This window comes from Papaver somniferum, chromosome 8, assembly GCF_003573695.1.
Source record: "Papaver somniferum cultivar HN1 chromosome 8, ASM357369v1, whole genome shotgun sequence".
Taxonomy (NCBI): Eukaryota; Viridiplantae; Streptophyta; class Magnoliopsida; order Ranunculales; family Papaveraceae; genus Papaver; species Papaver somniferum.
The window spans coordinates 112,369,886-112,376,632 of record NC_039365.1 but is presented as its reverse complement, the minus strand read 5'-3'; the positions used below and the strand labels follow the sequence as shown (position 1 = coordinate 112,376,632).

Here is a 6,747-nt window from a genome sequence, read left to right as displayed (position 1 = left end):
TCTAAATTTAGCGAAAGAGTGGAGATAACCAGTATTTTTGTCACATAGGTATAAACAATAATCCGTAGCTTTTATTTCCAGAAAGCTTCTTAAAAATCATATCATCTTTCCAAGTCTTCGTGCAAAAGTTTTATACTTAGACTATTCTCCGATAGTTGCAACATATTTTTAGCATGTAAAAGAATTTGATCAATATTTTTTGTTTTGTATGTTCCCAAAATGGTCTCCATTCCAGATTTTAATCTTCTCTTTTATATTTTTTAATTTCGCAACAAACTGAAAAGCATGGGACCCAACTATCTACAAGTCCCACGCTTCTTCAATAACTTTGAAGCACGTCGGGTCCTCCAAATAAATTCCAAAATGGTTTAGCTCCATCCTTCTAGTAAAGGGAGTTCCTAATGAGGATTGGACTATGATCTGACCACATCGCGGAAAAATGGTAAACTACCGCACGAAGGTAAAGATAAAGTCATTCCGAATCGGTAGAAACTCTATCAAGTTTAGCTTCAATAAAATCATTTCCAGCTCCTTTTTTTAGACCATGTGAATTCATAGCCCACAAATCCCAAGTCTATTAGGCCCGCCTCATTTATAAGTTGGGAGAAGAAAATTCAGATTTCCCACAACAAGCCACGGCAAATCAACAGTTCCAGCAAGATTTCTAAAATAATTCCAACAATTCCAACCACCCCCGTCGGATTTACAACAATCATATCCAGGTATTGAAGTTTCCTGATTATGGGGTTGATATATGATTCACTTTGTTTTGTTTCTTGTAGAAATATGATGTTTGGGTTTTGATTTTTGATTAGGGTTTCAAGATGCTTCTTGGTATTTTTCTTTACTCCTTGACAATTCCGTGCTAAAATATTATGAGACATAATTTGAAACAGATGCTTTCTATTTGAATTAAAATCGAAAAGAAATTCTAGATTTAGATTTTCCTGGTTCGTATCCGAGTTTGATCCCGCTGTGCTTGAGCTAGCAGTTCCATTTGTTGTGTTAGAGATCACAATTTTTGTCCATTTCTCATCTTATGCCTTTGTGCAACTTCGCAGGGGATGCATTTGAAGTCTCTCACCGCTAGGCTCCACTTCTCCATCAACAGGGGAGGGGAATAAAAGTCTAGAAGGCAGTTCAATGAAAGGGGCAATGTTCAGAGAGTTTGAGGAGGCAGGAAAAGCATATGGGTAGGGAGAGACAAGGGGATTCACAGAGGCTGAAGGATCAGATAGATGGTGTTGATTTAAGGTTGTGATGGTAATGGCTTGGGGGTGAATCAGATCTTCAGAAGGCAAATTCTTATGATTCAATTGATTTTTGAGCATTAGTTGATGGGGAAGCTTTAGGTTAGGGTTGAGCTCAAAATCCATCTTGATGATTGTTTCCTTCATCCTCCGTTGCTTTTTTTTTGCCAATTGGAGCATAGCTTGCATCAAGGCCTTTTCATAGTTGGATTTGAGAATTTTGGTTGAGAGTCTTGTATTCACTTTTCTCTTCCTCAGCTTTGTCTTCTTTGTCACCTCTTCATTCTTCCTTTTTTGCTGCACAGTCTGAGTTTTTATGGTTTCAAAGTTTGTTGCCATCTTTCCAACATTGTCTTTCATAATTCTCATCTGCACCTAACTTATTTCTTCTTTTTCTCCAGTACCCATAGATAGCTTAGATTTTTCTTTGTTATTCTGATAAGATTGAACGGCCTCAAAGTGATATGATCTTTTGCCTGTAGAGCCCTCTATGGAGAGGGTTGTTTTTCCTTTCCTTCCCAGACAGTATGCCACCTTCTTTGTTTCATATGTTTGTTTTCCTTTCCCTCTGTCTAATTGAATCTTATTAGCTGGAGATTTTGTACAATATTTTCAATCTGGATTCTTTGTGTCGACTTAGTCGAGTTCTTGAATTTTTCAAAGCTTGGTGGAGGTTCATTGAAAGAGGTCGGATCCACCAGTTGAAAAACTAATTCAGATTGTGCTTGGAAGCTAACTTCCAGTGGTGGACTATGCACAAATCGAAAACTACTGGATTTTGTTGTGCGATGAGTCTCCCTCTCATTATAGTTGTTTCTGTTTTTAAAATTTTTGTTGTTGGTGCCATCTCCTCCCCTTCAGTGGAATGTCTTTTAGAGTGACATTCAGCATTATCTAGAAGGGTCTCTTGAGAGAGAACCCCTATTTTAAATCCTGGAGTTGCAGTCACGCTTTCATCATTGTCCTTACTAGTGGCCTTATTAAATTTTAAGTCCCTTGGCTGAGATTTACTTGATTCCCCTTTCTGAAAGAAGTGAGATCCCCCGGTATGTATGAGAGACAATGCTTTAACAACTGCCATTTTTATAGATTGGAGTTATTCTTCAACAAGAATATACTCTTTCTCCTTTTCCTCCATATCTTCCATTCGAATGTCATGTGGTAACCTTTCTGGCTCTTTGGTGCACATTTCTTCCTTGGATGGTTGATAATTCTACAATGCTTGCAGAAACCTATTGGTACTTTTTCAAAGTAAATTTTCACTTGTACATTTTCTGGTTTACGATATTAACCGGGATGTGATCCCATAATCTCTGATTAACATTGATCTCCAACGATGCTCTTGGTCAATATAGTGTTAATTGACTTCTCGATGGTTGTTCCACCATAAGACATGTAACCATTGAGCTTGTTATGTTTTACGGCATCATATTTATTGCCAACTCAGGTGTAAGATCTATGACACGAACCCACTTGGTTATGATGTCCATATTGATTGAAGCAGGCGTTACCCTACAAAGATACTCTTGGACCACCACAATAAAAGGGTCAAGACTCCACAGATTCCTTGGGAGCGCATATTATACATCATTTATCGACTTGAGACCAGACACAAAGATGTTTTTCTCATTTCCTCTCAAGATCAGTGTACACTCAGGGGAGTAATCAATATTACAAACATCTTGAACAGTCTTTATTGCTCTCTCCTTTTTGAGCCTGAAGTTGCAATTGATTTTTGTAATGATTAGAAACTTTGTTTTAGCTCTACTTTCAGTAATTTCTTTTAATCAATCACATACTCTTTGTTGATATCTAGTTGCGTAAGCATTTTCTCAGACAACTCTTCTTCATTCATTAAAGCAGACATTGAATTGATCTTCAAACACTCAAGGGAAATATCTAATAGAAGGTCTTTGAGTTTTTGCACCATGTAATTGATAGCATTGTAACTAATGCAGATAATTAGTACCGGAATAACCACCAGAGAAAAATTACTTCAGTATTGACCAAAAGCCTTGAAGACATATAACAGCTGGTACAAGTTACCCAGAAATAGGTCATAATTGGACAAGGTCGAGGGAAGGTCTACTATCAGTTGGGCAGGCCTACTATCGGTTGGGAAGGCAAGATCTCTTAAGAAGGGCACAAAACGGTTGGGGAGGTAGAGAAGGTTGTATCACTAGAAATACGGGGGGAGGAATAAGAATGAGAATAACTTAATGCATAAAGGTGGACTGAAAACAGCTGAGTTGCAGGGGCAGGAGAGCAGAACTGAGAGAAAGTGAATGGGGTGGATGGGTATTGAATGAGCCAGTTAAAAATTCAAATTATCCTGGGAAAAGGGGAGAGAGAAGGAACAATAGAGGGGTTGATTATTGGAGCACTATTCCAAAACTAAAACTCAAGAACAAAAACTACCCAAGCAAGGGAAGTGAAAGAACTGATAGATCGTGAAGAAGTAAGAGTGACTTCATAAAACTCAAGAACAAATACTACCCAAGCAAGGGAAGTGAAAGAACTGATAGATCGTGAAGAAGCAAGAGCGACTTCAGATGAATAACATGCAAAAATCACAGCGTATTAGCACAAAAGATAAGGGATATGATGATTACCTTATAACTCCATTACTGCTAGATCAGGGAACTCTGTTGAACCAGGCAAGAAAATTATTCTGCACACATTTCAAGTCAGAGCAAAATAGAGAGTGAAAAACTATATCTCCGTTTTCAATACCAGTGCTATGAATTACAGTTAGAAAACAATGTTAGAAGCTGAATTTGAAATTTCTGATAGAATAGGTTAATTCCTAATAAAGTAAGCTTTAAGAATAACTTCCGTAACTCTCTTCCAACCTTAAATATGTTAAGACATGAGGGTATTGATGTGCAAAATGAGATTTGCTTTTTACGTAAAAAGGAAGAGAGCGATGTCATATTTTTCTCATTGTTCTTATGCTTATGAAGTAAGGTTTCGATTTATAAAGACATTTAAGGTCTCTCGGCTTTGCTTGGATAATGTGTGTAGTAGACACTTGGAGGTTCAATGTGTTATAGTTAGCCAAGTAAGGAGGTTTGGATGAAGTTGATCTATGTTATCCTTTGGCATATAAGGAAGAAAATGAATTGTAGAGCTTTTGGTGACAGAGCTAAGAGCTTCTCCAATGGATTGTGAACGAAGAAAAAAGTCTTCATCCACGTAGGAATCACTTTCGTTTTTCCTAAAATGTATCTCCAACCCTAACCTCTTTAACAAACATATAGATGACATGTCATATTTTTATATAGACATCCTCTTGCTCAACCCCTTGTCTCATAGGTTCACCAAGAGGATGTCTATCCATCCTAATCAGCATTTTTTCAATTAAAATCTTAATTTTCATTAATACAAAAAGAAAAAACGATTATTAAATCCAAATTAAGATTATATCAAATCTGATTTCCATAGTTTCCACGATTTTTTTTTTCTTATCGCTCTTTCTTTCCCTTTTGTTTTTCTCCGTTGAGACAACTGTAACTTCAAAAATAAACTGTGATACCTTGGGTTGTCGATCAGGCTTTGGAAATTATCATATATGCACATTAACAAAATTAAGTGTTCGTAAGGGGTTGAATAATCTGTACGTAATATTGAAGGTATAAAGCTAATCTTTAGTTCTCTTTTCACGTTTTTGTGAATGACGCCCTTATTCATCAGTCAAGACATTATCATTGAATGTTTCACGGATATCAAAGAATATAATGATCGTAATGCAACTGGAAATTCATGTTTTAGTTCACATTAGGTTCTACGATATCGAGCCCCAAGAGAAAACTGTTCTTTGTGATGTCGGTGATGGGATAGAAGCCCATGCAATTGCAATCAACATAGCCGGTGGTGATGGAGTGATCACTGCTACTTAATTGGAGTTAGGAAGAGAAGCGTGAATTGCAATCAATGAAGACTTTAATATATATTTTATGATATTATCAACATATTAAACTCTTAAAAACCAAAGTGATACTAACTGAGTTATAAAAACACCAGCCATATGATTTGGCCTAAATAAAAACCATATCTAATAAAAATGGAACAAAAACCCCATTTCTATTTAAAATTGTTAAATTTAGTAGGTTTTATAATTTCAATCTTGGCCTTTCCCACATATTTATACACGATCTTTAAAGTGTAAACTTTGGCGAAAACAGAACAAAGATTTTGGAGATCAGATTTACTGACAAATTTCGAGATCTTCTTTACCAGATTCTTCTTGTGTTTGGATTACAGGGTTTTTATATATCACATTTTTCCAGATTTCATCGATTTTTTCAATTTAAAAACTAATTTTAGGTTCAATTCAATCTCGTGTGTTACAATCATCTTATTCTTCAATTCATCTTCCTTCGGTGCACCTTCATAGAAGTTTAAGGAAACTCCAAAACCGGCATTGGTAGAAGGGCCTTCGTTATTTTTTCTTTGTATCAGAACCTTTATTTTAGGTGTTTCCGAGTGTGTCAACCAGTACCTATACGAATCTTCACGTCTTTTCTCTGCAAAACAGAACTAAATTTATTCAAAATAATAATAAACTAACACAAAACCAATTCTGGTGGCACCAATATAACAAATGGAAACTGATGAAACCAAAAATAGTTTCATCAAAAAGACCAGAATACATCAACGACACCAACCTAGTTATTGTGAAACCAATTTAACAATCGAAAAATGATGAATCCAAAAATGGTTTCATCAAAAAGACCAGATTATACCAATAACACCAAATCAATTCTGGTGGGACCAGTTCACCAAAGGGAAAGTGATGAAACCAAAATTGGTTTCATCAAAAAAAAAACAGAGTAAACCAACAACACCAAACTAGTTATGGTGAAACCAATTTAACAATCGGAAAATGATGAAACCAAAAATGGTTTCATAAAAAATACCAGATTATACCAGCAACACCAAATCAATTCTGGTGGATCAGTTCAACAAAGGAAAAGTGATGAAACCTTGGTTTCATCAAAAAGACCATAGTAAACCAATTACATCAAACCAGTTCTGGTGAAACCAATTTAACAATCGGAAAACGTTGAAACCAAAAATTGTTTCAACAAATTGACAAGAATAAACCAACAACCCCAAACCAGATCCGGTGGAATTGAATCTAACAATCAAAAAATGTTGAAAAAAAGATTGTTTAAATTTGAATAAGAACAACACAATACAATTTGTCTAACCAAAATAATCAACAAAATAGTTGGTGAAACCAAAATTATCACTTCAATCCGAACATAGAAAACGATGATGAATGTTGTTTCAAACGCTTTTGCGAAGAACATGAGAAAAAGGATTTGACTTACCTTTTAGAGGATTTTTAATCGTTTTCTGGAGTTGTTCATCTTTTTCTCTCTCTCTTATTGAGCATTTCCCCCCACCATTTTAACTTGTTTTTTGTGATTTTTGTTTCTCCTTTTTTGATTTTAGGTCGTAACATATTTCAATTTATGATTTTGAGTTTATA

At 35.6% G+C, this 6,747-nt stretch overlaps 2 long non-coding RNA genes across 2 annotated transcripts; one reads left to right on the top strand and one right to left on the bottom strand.

Annotated features, from left to right (window-relative positions):
* Window positions 1-416: 416 nt before the first annotated feature.
* On the top strand, window positions 417-1,868 carry LOC113302634. Its single transcript, XR_003336987.1, has 2 exons — window positions 417-722; window positions 1,062-1,868. It is a non-coding gene; the product is annotated as an uncharacterized LOC113302634 (long non-coding RNA).
* A 3,613-nt stretch (window positions 1,869-5,481) lies between these two features.
* On the bottom strand, window positions 5,482-6,733 carry LOC113304085. Its single transcript, XR_003338039.1, has 2 exons — window positions 6,587-6,733; window positions 5,482-5,776 (listed from the first exon to the last, which is right to left on the bottom strand). It is a non-coding gene; the product is annotated as an uncharacterized LOC113304085 (long non-coding RNA).
* Between the last annotated feature and the right edge of the window lie 14 nt (window positions 6,734-6,747).